At 46.3% G+C, this 13,787-nt stretch overlaps 1 protein-coding gene across 15 annotated transcripts in view; it reads right to left on the reverse strand.

The window, feature by feature from the left end:
- sei (potassium voltage-gated channel seizure) overlaps positions 1-13,787 on the reverse strand; it is a 343,569-nt gene that overhangs the window by 97,713 nt on the left and 232,069 nt on the right. The window lies entirely within an intron of this gene.

The following is a 13,787-nucleotide window of genomic DNA, read 5'->3' on the forward strand; positions in this document are numbered from 1 at the left end:
AAGATCGATCTCTGCTTTTTCTTCTCAATAAGACTTTGCTCTCCAGACAAAGATGCGGCACCCGTTCATGTAACTTCTGTTCCTTAAATCATGAAGCGTTAAGAATTGATATTACAAGCAAAAGCGATGCCATCAAATGCTATATCATTGTACTATAGAACGAATAAATACACGAACTCCGTAGCGTTCCCGAACCGTTCCCCGACACAGCGACGAGCGGGCCCACTTCGCGCACAAATGCGAGCAAGGCTTAAATATATTTTGGCTGTATTATTATTTTTTTTCTTTTGTTTTCTCTGACATAGTTACAGCTTCTGAGGACACACATATTGCGGCGCTCTGCGAGCATATATACTGTACATTCATATATATAGTCACCACACGACAACAGCGACACGGTGAATGTAGATCGTGAAACACCCATGGGAGCAGGAAAGAGAGAGAAAAAAGAGACTGGTTGACGGCAAACGCCCATGCTGGCAAGATATAAGTGGTACATAAACACACAGTTCCGAGCCATGCAGCAGGTCTCTCGCGTGGTCTGAAGAGCGCCCACGGCAAACGAACGAGTCACACTGGGCTCGGCTAGGCAAAGACTGTTGTGCCGGAAGGCCTTGCTCGCGCGACAACAACGCTATTGGCAGCGCGACGCCGGTGCAGCGTAACGCGATTGTATTTTTATTTACATCTTTTTTTTTTTGCTCGCGTACGAACGGGGCGAGATCAATGCGTACATTCTGTTGCAAGGTCTATTACACACACCGACTCTCCGCCGCCGCTGGCGTTAGACGGCGGAGGCATGCGACACAAGCTGCCAAGAACGACACAGCCAAACAGCGACACGTGCAGGCTTTGTTGGCGACGAAAGAAACCGGCCTCAGTGGTCGTAGCGCCATCTATGTGCAGCGCCTTGTGTCTGGACTGTGGCGTGGGCCTCTGATTGTAACGGGGCCTTTGGTCTGATAGCGTTGTGTAACGGTATGCTTGTTACCGACTGACCCATTAGTTACCCAAGACAACTGAAATACCCTAGTTGTCATAAAATAATATAGGATTGTTTACTTGGTCACATAAACGAAATGAAGCAATTGGCTGAGCGTAAACTTGGTGGCTCTGGGATTCTAATTGATGAGCGCAGTCATTTCCTGAGCCCGTGCGAAAAATTGCGTCTATTTCATTATAGACGCTTCTTCGGCACCTTGCATGATTCCCCCACCGATTTGAGCTATGGAAAAATCGCCCCGAGAGTAAAAGTGTGCGTGTAACATAAAAGTAGATGGGCAATAATAGATGTATCCAATTTTGAGCTTTGCATAGGCGAATCTCCACAACAGCGTGTTCACGTAGGAACAGTCTGTGCTCTTCGCGCTGAGACACTATTGGCAGTCTTTGTAGACACTCTCGTTCAACTTATTGGAAGCGACCTTGCTTTCCCGTCCGTTTATCTTTAGAACAAGGTAATGTCACGTGTAACGTACTCGGAGATTGCCTGCAGGCGTCCATACTTTATGGGCACCTGATTTCGCCTATCAGAAGCCATCATCGCCACCCTTTCCAGTATAGGCAGGCAGCAACGAGGCACCCAACCGGGTTCTCCCTCAAAGCAACGGCGCCGCGATACTGAGGCTGGTCCCTAGCGCGACCGACAGCGGACGACAGCCATCAACAGTCAGTAGCAGCCAATAGCAGAGCCAGCAGAAGCAGCAGCGGGCAAGCAAGTTTAGACGGCGCATGCAAGCACAGCGCTCATAGGTGAGTGAGGTGATCCTCTCCGTACCGCCGTGGCGAATCGAAGTTCCAATCCGGGAATTCGTCCAACACAGGTTGGCGTGGCGAGACGGCACGGCCACCTGATGCGTGAGAGTGCCCTAATGCCCGGGAATCTCTTGGTACACACGCTTTAGATCCCCACATATACATCACACTTGTCAGGTGTGCAGGTGCAGCCTTGTATATCTTTTTGTGTGTGTGTGTTGTGCTCTGAAGCGTTGTTTCGTGAGCGATGTGTTCGTTCATGTATTCGTGCTCCGTGCTCCTCTGCTTCGTGCGCTCGCAGCCTCGCAGCTTAGGCTTGTGGCATTTTGACCAATATTCGTTTCTGAGCATTTTATTGTTCATGTGAAGGCGCTTGCCTGGAATAAGCACCGGCTTCGCGCCGCACTTACAGATGTAAAAAAGAAAAAATGCGTAGAGAAGTAGTGTTAGTAATGCGCCATCGTAAAATACGAATTGCCGCCAGTTACAAAGGCACTCTATAAACTTTCTTTAGGCAAGACAGATAAGACAATATAGTCTCGCGGCAGCTATTAAACTAAACATCGCTAATTTAAAACTTCCGGAAAGTCTATAATTCATAAAACCGGCGGATCCGCTATTACATTGAAGTCGAATCTGCATCTGGGCAAATAAACATTGAAAAAGAGGATACCGGAAGAGGGTACACAGGAAACAGGTAACGTCGGTCCATGTGTGTGATGAATAACGCAACGCTAGCACAATCTTCCACTGCAGCTTTGTTTTTCCCCTTTTCTTCCTATAAAAGTTCGTTTCCAGGTAGCTAATCCTTCTAAATGAGGTATGCAAAACACTCTGAATCGACTCTGTCAATATGTTAAGAAGAGCCTAGGATACAATTCAAATTTAAGTGTTCTTGATGCACTCCCACTAGTTAAAAAAATGCCGCAGCAATATTTGCATTAATATTGTCGATGGCCCGCAAATTAAGGGCGAAGTCATTTCGTTCCACTGTCGCCGAGGTCAGGGAGAACTCATGTTTAATTAGTGTGAGCGCAATAACAATAAAAGTACAGAACAACATACCAGGCCATAGACTCGTACCTGCGTGAACGGTAACGTCGGGGAGAATGAAGAATGTTAACTCGGAACTTTATTCAGGATTTTCAAAAACATGGAGCTTTGTGACGGTGTGGTGCAACTGCAAGTAAAATGCACGCGATTTCCTTACCCTTGCATGGAATGTGCACACATGAGATGACTTCGCAGAAGAGCCTTGAAAAATTTTTTTGCCAGTAAAAGAGGTATAAAATTTAATTACACCAACAGATGTAACAAGGGAAGCCCCGAGGATAGGGCAAACGGGTTTCTGCCAAGAGGGCGACTTGGTTTGGTGAACCCCAAAAAGCGCAGCTGTTGCGCCGGCCTAACAAGCACGAGCGCTGACAATATCGAAGACCGCAAAGCGGCTGTTCCACGACGATACAAAAAGCCGCGAAGCAGAGCTGCACAGAAAACATTTGGCGCAGAAGGACACAGCAGTGAAGCCAATGCAATGCTGCCATTTTTCCCCGCATGAAGCTTACGTACAAGTGCCGCTTTTGCACGAAGACACGGGCAATATCGAATCCACGTAAACCCATTGTCATTACGCAGTCTACGCGTAGCATTGTTTCAGAAACAAGCGCAGACTGCCCTGTTGTTCGAACTCCCACTGTGTCGAGAACACTTTAGTTTTGCATGCATGATCTTTTGTGCATTACCTAAATCCCATACTAAAATACGACCATTTCAAAACTATACGCTCTTCACATTCCCAATCATCTTCTTCTGCTGACTGTCCTTTAGATGAGAAATAGAAGGCAGCCAGAAACGTAGTGATTCATGAATACCTCCCACCCTTCTGAATTCGCTCAAAATTCCGACACAGTTCAGTTCAACGTCACTGATAGTTGTGCGTGCTGTTTCCACACTTGTCCACGTGTTTACAATGACACTTCGATACTCCTGCGGTGCATGTCAGCATTTTCTAATGAAAAATAAATGACGACCATTCCACTCTGTGAAGATAGAATGGCAGCAAAAGCTGAGGACAGTCAAAGCTCTCAAACGAAAAGCAAAGTGCTTTCGCTGCCATTCCATCTTCAGATAGTGGAACGGTTGCCCGGGCTAGCGATTGTCGTTTTCCTTCAGCATCCTGGGATGTTCTTCGCCGGTAGTCGTTTCGCGCCGGCGCCGTTTACATTCTCGCTGCTCTTCCCTCCGTCGCTCCTCGTACGCATGTTGTTCTTCGGGTGTACGAACTATACGTGTCCGCCCCATCGATAACGCAGCTGTTTTTAGTGCCGATACGTCTCCTGCTTATAAACTGCGACAACATTGACGTCACGCTTTTTCTCACGGCAAGCGTTCTATTCTGTTCAGCATTTTGACATCTGCGCCACCGCACTGCACCCGTGAGTGGCCAAACACAAAGCAAACAATGAAACCCATTGTGTATGGGTTTGTTAGAAATCGCAAAGTCCGTTTCTGTTGCCGGACGCCGAAAAACTACGGAAAGTTGGTCAAATACAGCTTTCGCTGTAATATAAATAACTCACTATTGACAAAATGACAAGAGAAAACTTCTAGAGTTTGTAGTGATTTATGTTTCGTTAATCACCATACTTGGCATTATTAACCATATCCATCACAACAAACATTTCTGAGAAACTTGAATGTCCTCCCTATTTTTTTCTTAACCTGCGTTTGACGAAGAAAACTTTTTGTTCAGTGCTTTCCACAGACAAAACATAAAGCAATTAATTTCATTTTCGACTTATTTCAATTCCTGTGCCCACGGGTACACTGGCCGTGAAATGTACCTTTACACATATTTTATTTTTCATACCATATTGACCAATTTATGTTCTGCTGACTGAGCCCGCATTTTTTTCCTGTGGTAAATTATTAATGGAGAGGGAAGTGCATCTGGCTGGGCAAAGGGTTGAACAAAATAGTTGCCGTGATTTTGATATCTTCTGGCATCACCAGCTACAGGGTGATAAAAGAAATTAAATGAGGCGTTTCAATACGATCCCAACCTAGCTACAGAATACTTCGTAATTGTTTATGTCACATTACACTTTTCACCACGCTACAAGTGCGTTTTCTATAATTTACTATATACCAAAGGAAGCGGCTAGTCACCTGCCGCACAGCGTATGACCGTATGAAACGGAATCCTTTATCAATATCACGGTGCATTACTTAGCCTTGTTCTTACGTATGGTTTTCTTTAAAATACGTACCACAAGTTCACTAAACCGAAAAAAAGCGCACACGAACAGGTCATGGAAGGGAGGTGGATGGAAGGTAGATCCACTTAGCGCCGATTTGCACGTTTGTTCGTGCTTTTGTTTCAGTTTAATGACTGTTGACTAATATGCTCAACAGCGAATTCTCCCAATGCGATACATTATTTTCCACAAGAGCTACTCGGCAGATACGATAGACACAGAGTTCGAAACCACAGTCCTGCAGCAGTCGCTTCCCGAATTCAGCGTAATCGTTCCCATTCACATTAAGCCCGGCGTGCGTGCGCGGGTCGGCCCATCCCTCTCATCGCGAGACACTATACAACCAGCGCCACGGTCAACGAGAACAGACAGTCAGGACAAACAAGGCCGCTCCGTACATGCGGTCCCAAATTTTTAGCTTTTCCGTTATTTGCTGCCTTTTGCTCTCCGAGTAAGCGACCGTAGCAGCGAGTGCCTGTACAGAAAGCTGGAGAGTAGAGTGCGCGGCGGACAGTCACCAGGTGGCGCTCCCACCGTCGCCGCCGGCCGGAATGGAGTCCAAGGCCGCTAGGGTCGATGCCGTACGTGGCCCGGTCACGCACGCTTCTTCCAACCCCCCCCCCCCCCCTCCTCGCCCTTACCGGCCTTCATTGGGCCATGCCGTGCACAACCGTGGCGTGGCGATAACACAGGAAAACGACACGGACGCGCAAAATGACCCCGACCTGCCAGACCGGAGAGTGCGCCAAACGTAGAGCGTTTACAGTGAAAAAGCGCTGTCGGGCCGTGCAACCTTGTTGGTGCTGGAGTTAATAGAGAGCATTACCTCGACGGAAACAGAACCATCACTACAATGTCGATCGTGCTCTGCTTACTTCGTAGCGCGAAGGTTTTGCCATCGATATGATTGTAATGCAGTCGCTTCTCTTCTCTCGGTAATTTGAGACAGCAGCATCTGCGCGCAGCAATTTTATGTCTTTCACGCTGCGCAGTCACTCTTTCAAGAGGTGTCGCCACTTGCACTTTGGCGTCGACGCCCGGGCTCACTGGCACCGCAAAACTAATACGTGAACACAAAGCCAAACAGAGACCATCGAATATAGGTGAAAATATGACTCGTACTACATTGCGCACAAAGTGGGCCGTGCGAGCGATTGCAGAAATTGCGGAGATGCCACATGAAATTGTTAAATTACCAGAATGTGACACAACTCTTATTGTGTTAATTGCCATGCACAGCTACACGCTGCTCTCATCGTTGTTCGAATGTTTTGTCACCTATACGTACTTAGATACATTATATCAACAACATTATCCTGGCATAGATGTACAGATAACACTTCTGCGGTAAATAATAGCTGCATTAATCGGGCTTAGTGGCTTGATGTAACTAAAGCGGCGCGAAGGAGAAATGCGGGTTTCCGGCTCTTCGAGTTGTCGCAGTTGTTGCTACGTCTCACTGGCGCGGGTCCCTTCAAAAAGATCACCGTGCTTCCAAAAATGCACGAACACTGCTCCTTGCAACTCTCGTAGGATTCTTCCGAAGAACAACATAAAACAATTACGCCTGATTGCTGGGAAATCCATAACGCCACGCAATGACGTGATTGGGGCGTTGATGGACGAAATTAAAGAATGCAAGTGTCCCGTCCGTTTCCTGCCATAGTAAACCACGCTACCGCTGACTAAACGTATAGGGGATCGCAATATACTGGTGCAACCTGTCTCATCAGCCATTTTAACATACTCACTTCAGCATCCCAATGATACCACCACGTTTGCTCGTATTCTATCTAAATCCGCAACACATCCTACGTATTATCAGCTTTAGCGTTCTTGGGCCAAACAAAAGTTTTATTAGCTGAGACGCAGCTAATGGCAGCGACATTAACAGCATAACGGTAATACAGCATTGGTAATACACGCGTGTCAGGCTAATTCTGTTTATTGCATATGTTTTACGCTGGCGCACCCCTACTGTCGTTAAGGCGCCACCAAAGGCGTGTTGCGAGCGACAGCCTTCGAGTAAGGTCTGTCGTAATGTTTGCAGTATCCAATATAGGGTTAAAATGTTATTGATATTCGTGACTGTTGCTGACAGAGCGAAGTGCCATGCTGCGTCGTGGCCAAAACGGTTACGCCCCGACATAAGAAAAAACATGAACGCAGCAACACTCCACTGCATTTATTCTTCTCTGCCTTTCTATTTTGTTTTTTCAAAAACAGATCCTTCGTGTTTCGTAGTTACAGCTCTGTGTGCCGGTGCTACGATGTGCAATCGCCATGTTCCTGGAGAAGTAGGACGATGCGTTATTTATGTCGCGGCTGAATAAAAAGAGAGAAAAATGAAAGAAAAATCCATACAATAACGTGTATGTTCAGTGCACCTATAATACTATCGCAGACAACTACGTAGGACGAAGAAATACCTCACCGCAGCTTCCTGCGTTTAAACTGAAAATATGGACCATCTATGACTAATTTTTCAGAGTATCCGAACACACCGACATTTACGTACTGGTTGCGCCAAATTAACGCCCCCCACTAGAAATTGAATCCTTCCTCCCCCTCCCCCCAAAAAAGAAATACCCAATCACGTGCTCGACTTATCAGTTACAGTATCTTGTATTACCATGAATTACTGTTGCAGAGCACTGCCTTTAACGCATTTCACCAGAGCACAAACTCAAAATATATTGCGGGAAACAGGCTTTAGCAAATATGGGCTGACATGTAGGCAGCTATTGGTTGACCGGCAACTTCCACGTGGCCGGAATCACCGCTTCTTACAATTCACAGTCTTCATTTTTGCTATGGTGCACAACAGCTAGATTTGATGCGAGGCTCACACAGCCGTGATTTAATTTCATCGGTAATTACGAGCTCTCGCTATTATTCAAATCTAAAGGATTATTATTATTATTATTATTATTATTATTATTATTATTATTATTATTATTATTATTATTATTAGCCTGAAAATGCGAAACCCGTATTGCCAAGTTACGACTCCTGTAAAGAGTGCACCACTTCTCGCAGAAATGGGTGCGGAGAAGCCACTATTCGCAAACGCAGGAGACATTTGGTACTTGGAATATATATATATATATATATATATATATATATATATATATATATATGAGAAAAGTTGGATGGCTTGTACAAACTAAAAATTCAACTTTCTCTGCGAGTACTTGTGGTTTATTCCCGAATTCGGAATCATCTCGTCTCTATAAGAGAAGGTTAGAGCTCTAAGTGTACGACTGGAAAACAGGAAAGAGACGACATAATGCAGCACATATCATGTTACTGAAATTGTTTGTTTACATATCGAGCTGGTAAAATCGTTCGAAATGATCGCACAGCCACACAAATCCCTACGAATCGCCTGTTATTCCGCACTCGTTTTGTATGGTCTTGTCGCGTTTTCACGCGCTGTCCAAAACCATTCACATAAGTACCAAAACGTTCACGTGACAACCCTTCTTCGTTTCGGGTGAAGTAAAATAAAGAAGGAATACTCCTATTACGTAGCCTTCGTCACGCTCACCACCACCGTCGTAAATATTAACGTAAACTGAACGAAGGCCCTAAACTATAGCGCAGGCAGAGGTGTTCCAAACAAAAATAACGACAGAGCCAATCATAATCATGGTGGACGTTCGCGAAACATCTCGGTTAGTTTCACCGTTCTATATACAAAGAGCCGATGTGGAGAAAGCGCAAGGGTTCGAATCACGTTGCTAACAAGTGAACGGCTAGCGCGACGCGGCGAGTCGATAAAGAAAAATAATAAATAACTGGGCCTCGGAACAAAACGCGACGGAGGTGGCCCGATTCCAGTGCAAAATCTATTCTGGGAAATACGCGCCGCGCGCACTCTTTCAGTCATCGCCGAGCGGCGCCCTTGGACTCGAAGAACGGTGTCACCGCAGCTCAATACAGACTACCCTCCCCACCACACGCTCGTCCCCCGCTCTCCCCCTCCCGACTCCTTCCTCTGCAACTCGTCCGTTCCCACCGCAAGAAGAGTGCTGGTAGTCTTTCTTCACCCCCCTTGTAGCCTGTGTGTCATCTGGCCAGTCTTTGTTGGCTTTCTTTGAATTTACTTATTAGTGTATTTTTTAGCTCATTTGCCACAAAGCTTCGCCTTCATGGAGGCAAACATTGCCCCAGAAAGGACGGCGCTGTTCGGAAACCTACGAGATCAAACGTGTTGCTTCGCTGTAGTCAGAACGTTTTTTTCCCCCGTTCAGCCCTCAGTATTATAATATATATATATATATATATATATATATATATATATATATATATATATATATATATATATATATATATATATATATATAGAACTGGCAGCTACGCGGATACCGATCCGGCTCCTCTACGATTAGCCCGTTACCACACCACGCTTTCTTTAGTTGCTGTTATAGGCACTGCTGAAAGCCTTGTTTCTTTCTTTCCTTCGTTTTTTTCCCCCTCAAAATTCGGGGTAGTACGATCCCTGCAACGATAAGACCCGGTGGCACATTTCTACATAAAGCGGAGGCATTTAGAAGAGGCGCCGAGCACTGAACAACTGTGAGTTGTCTTCATCGGGCTAGAAAGCCTACCTTCGCTCGTCAGATTTCATTATTTGTGTATTTTTTTATTAAGGAGAAATGGAAACAAGCTTACATGTATAGGGAGCAAATACGAGCGCATGCAATGTTAGAATCACTTCGTTCCCGTGTTTTGAAGACATTTACCAGCAACCGAAAAGAAATGAAGAAATATTTTTAGACCTTTTCACCAGTGCTCTGCTTTTATACCACGGTCGTAAAAGAGCTCTCTGCATAGAATGTGTTGCCATTAAAGGTAGTAATTTCTTTGGGCCGTTATTCGGAAATATAGCTCGACGCAATAACGTTTCCTAGCCAGTTACCCCAGTTTCGTGTCTTCATATCACTAACCATCTATAGCGCCTTACATTAGGCAGTCCTTCCCACGCTTTCTACATTTGCAAACCCGCTCTTCGTTTTTTCGTGCCGCTAGAAAAGACCGACTTGCGTTTGCACTGTGCTGTTCCGATGCAGTGGAACAACACAGACAGGGAAGATCTCATTCATGTCTTTCTAAGGCTGACTTTGGCGTACGGACGATGACAATCTACTTGCGTTTCTCTGCGCGGCCGTTGTTACATCTCCGATACACACGCGACGCGTCCACGGCATTGCGACGCGATGTTTACTTGTTTACGAGGCGTTCACTTCAAGCGTCTGTTTGCTCTTCGCGTTTGGGAGGTGTCGTGGAAGTGTCCATCCGTACCATGTTTGCTCGGTAAACACGTACGGATGGAAAAGATTGCGGCTTCCGTTTAAAAGAGACCGCCCACACACACACACACATGCGCACACATGAAGCCGCGCACAACCCGCTAAAATGTTCCCGATGGAGAATTTTGAACGCTTGCGACGTAGAATAGTTTTTTCTTTTTGTCCACTTTCTGAAAAGAAAAGAAACAAAAACGAGCTTCACAAGGAAGGCAAAGCAATGGCAGCATTTTATTGCTTTCGGCCGCGTCCTACTCCTACAAAGTTCTTTAAGTGAGTGCGTACCGGCGCACGCCATTTTGCACAAACAAACGCACACACACACAAACGTAAGCGCGCACGCTGTGGGATAAAGTCCGCAGAGGTGACAATAAATGAATAATAAAACGAGATCAAGCGGGGTGTTTCCATCACTCGCGCTATTTTTTCCAAGCATACACATACTCGCACGCTCAAAACGTGAATGAAAATGGGAGGGAGAGAAAGGGGAAAGGAGATTGCGTTGAGTGGGGAGGAGGTCGACGGTGGGTCTGAAGTCAAGGCGTTTCAGCCAAAGAAATGAAACGATCAAGAGTCAAGACGGAACACGCGAGAAAAAAATATGCGAGAGAGGAAAGAGAGAGAGAGAAAGAAATAAAAGATTCAGGATCAAAACACGAGATCGATGAAAGAGTGGCCGAAGAAAATGCACCTGCCGCACCGCGCTGGGTCCCCCTCATCGTCGGCCATGCACTACGTGTGGCCGTGGCTCCATTTCCAAAAAAGGCGCTGGGCGCAGAGCAGAACGAAAATGGCAGCCTGTTTCGCGTTCACCTTTTATTTATTATGTTTTTGCCTCTGTCTGTCTTTTCTCCGACCTCCTTCCCTCGGTTTATTTCTCGGTCTCGCGCGTAGCCAACTTGCGATTAGCGGCGTTCGCGCGACGCTCCACACAGAGGGTGTCCTTCGGCAGCGGGAAAATGTGGGGAATGAATGCTCTTGGCTACCCAATGGCGTCGTCACTATAAAATGAAATAAAATCGCGCTTGATATTTCGCAAATTTCTTTTCTCTGTGTATCTGTAAAATGCGATGCCTTTTCCGCTACATAAGCACAGCAAATGCTTTGGCTAAGTGACGAAAAAAAAAGAAAGAAAGAAAACGTAATATTTGCCATTGTGCAGCCTCTTTCCTGGGCGCCTTTGAAGACGTCGTTTGGCACTTCGAACGAGTTCGCTCAGGGACGTTGCTGATTGCGAAAAATCATTGCGTTAAATAGCACCGCCGACTACATAAAGTGATAAAAGCACGACATAACTATCAGTTGGGGACATAATTGTTTGTTTTCTGTTCTATGCATGCGCGGTAATGCAGTGATAAGGATAAATGATCAAGCAAGAACGCTTGCCGGACTAGTTTGTAAACATCTCTTTCAATGCTTAAGAAAACTGCAAATTAATACCTTCTGAGGAAGTACGCCAAGCAGCGTCGATAATAAGCAAAAGATAAATAACAGCTCATACCTTGTCACCATTATAAGGTGACTACGTCTTTTTCTTTTATTTTCATTTCAATAAAAAATAAGCTCATACCTTGTCAGTTTGTAATCCTTTAATGTAGTGCCTCTGGAAGACTAAATGGCATTATGAATGAAGATACGTCAGTAAGTACCAACAAATGAAAAGAAAGCAAACCTTTGATTTCAGTTGTTGAGTCTTCTTTTTCAAAGCCCCTGGACGCTAAGCAGTATTGAAGGGTTGACGCAAACGGAAACACGCCGGTGAGAACTAAGATTCACGCTATGTGTCGGTTCGTCTCTCGCCCTTCGTGGTGGAGCGAGCGTGAACAACGCTCATGACTCTGGTTCGAAGTAGGTTGCTGCACTGGTATGGCTGTCAGCGCTGCTTGTAACGACAACGGCAGCGACGTAACTAAGTTCTTTGCAATTCTCTCAAATACAGCGTACAGAGACCGCCTCCGACAACCTGCCGCTTTCGTAGTAAACGGTCGTCCCTGTGCTGGAAGCCTCTACAACTCTCACGACAGAATACGGTCGAGACGACGCTGAGCAAATTGTCATCAAATGACAAAAGTGAGCCATTCCGCTGGTCCAGCGCGTTTAATTTCGTTAGCACGCTTTTTTACAGCGACACTGTATATATCTAGGTTCTGGAAATAAATTTCATGCGTCTGTCGAGCCGTCTAGATCTGGAATTTCTCCCTATACGTGAGCCGATCCGGAAGAGAATGCATTACAGACAAGCAGGCTTTAAGCCCTCTGCCAACTTACAAAAATAAGTTTAATATTTTAGGGACAAATACAACCCGTATGAGATATTAAGCTGAGAAAAACAGATATTACACTTCCACCCGCGTTGACCATGTGTACGTTCGCACCGCCCTCTCTTTGTCGGCGTTCCAAGAGCTTGGTTATCTCCGTTCCTTTCCTTCCGCTCTCCCTTGGTAGCGGTCCCGCAAGCGTGCTGCCTGTCAAGACCGCGAAGCGGGAAGAAATGCGAACCATCGATGCGGCCCCGACTTGGAACGTTTCACCGGAGCAACGGCCAAGTTTCAGAGGGAGTTTGTGGGGAACCAATTTTGTGTGGCCTGTGTTGTGTGGGACCACTTCTAGATTACGAGCGACCTCACAGCCATTGCTGCACCGCGAGACGTCGACCAACGCACGATCGCCTTGGCTACAGGGAAGCAGCGTGTGCCCTCGGAGTGTGGTGAGATGCGTGCCTGTTCTACGGGCCAGGATTCGTCAGTAAAAGGTGTCGTGCCATTTTTTGCAACTGTACATGCGTACGTATACCCCCAGGTGCCTCATCGTCTTCCGAGGCTCATCACCGTGGAGGAGCGACTCATCGCGCCTCGCCTTCCATTTATGTACATACGGCGTTTGACGCACGGCAATGGACAGCTCGCCATTAAAGGGCCCACATACACAGCTTCGCTGGTCATTCACCTTCACAGAGTGGAATGGCACTGAATTTTTTTTTTCAATAATTTAATCTTTCTGTCTTCCCTCCGCACTGCTCCTCCGTTGTAAGGTGGCAAACCGGATGCTCTCTTCCGATTAACCTCTAAGGAAGCAATCCACGCATTACTACGATTTCTGAGATTGGCTAGCCTGAACGAGTAACTGTAGGACGTTTGGGCACTTTCGCTTCTGCGTGCTGCTAACGCCACTTTCTCTTCCTCCCTCACTTCTTCTTTCTCTTCCCCTCTGCCCCTGTTCCCCTGTGCAGGGTAGCAACTCAGACGCCCATTGGTTGGCTCCTTCCTTTCTCTAAGTGCATTGTATATCTCTATCACTGCTACGACATCGGGGTCCGTGATGCTGTTCAGGGCTTGCGGTTTACGTGGCGAGCAAACTTTACAGGGAAGTCACGGTGATGATTAATTTTCGAACACTTAAGAGGAAGCTGCTTAAGCTGGCTTCAACAGCCAGCGTCCTACACCAACAGCTATTCAGAGCCGCC

Source organism: Dermacentor andersoni, chromosome 2 (assembly GCF_023375885.2).
Source record: "Dermacentor andersoni chromosome 2, qqDerAnde1_hic_scaffold, whole genome shotgun sequence".
Taxonomy (NCBI): Eukaryota; Metazoa; Arthropoda; class Arachnida; order Ixodida; family Ixodidae; genus Dermacentor; species Dermacentor andersoni.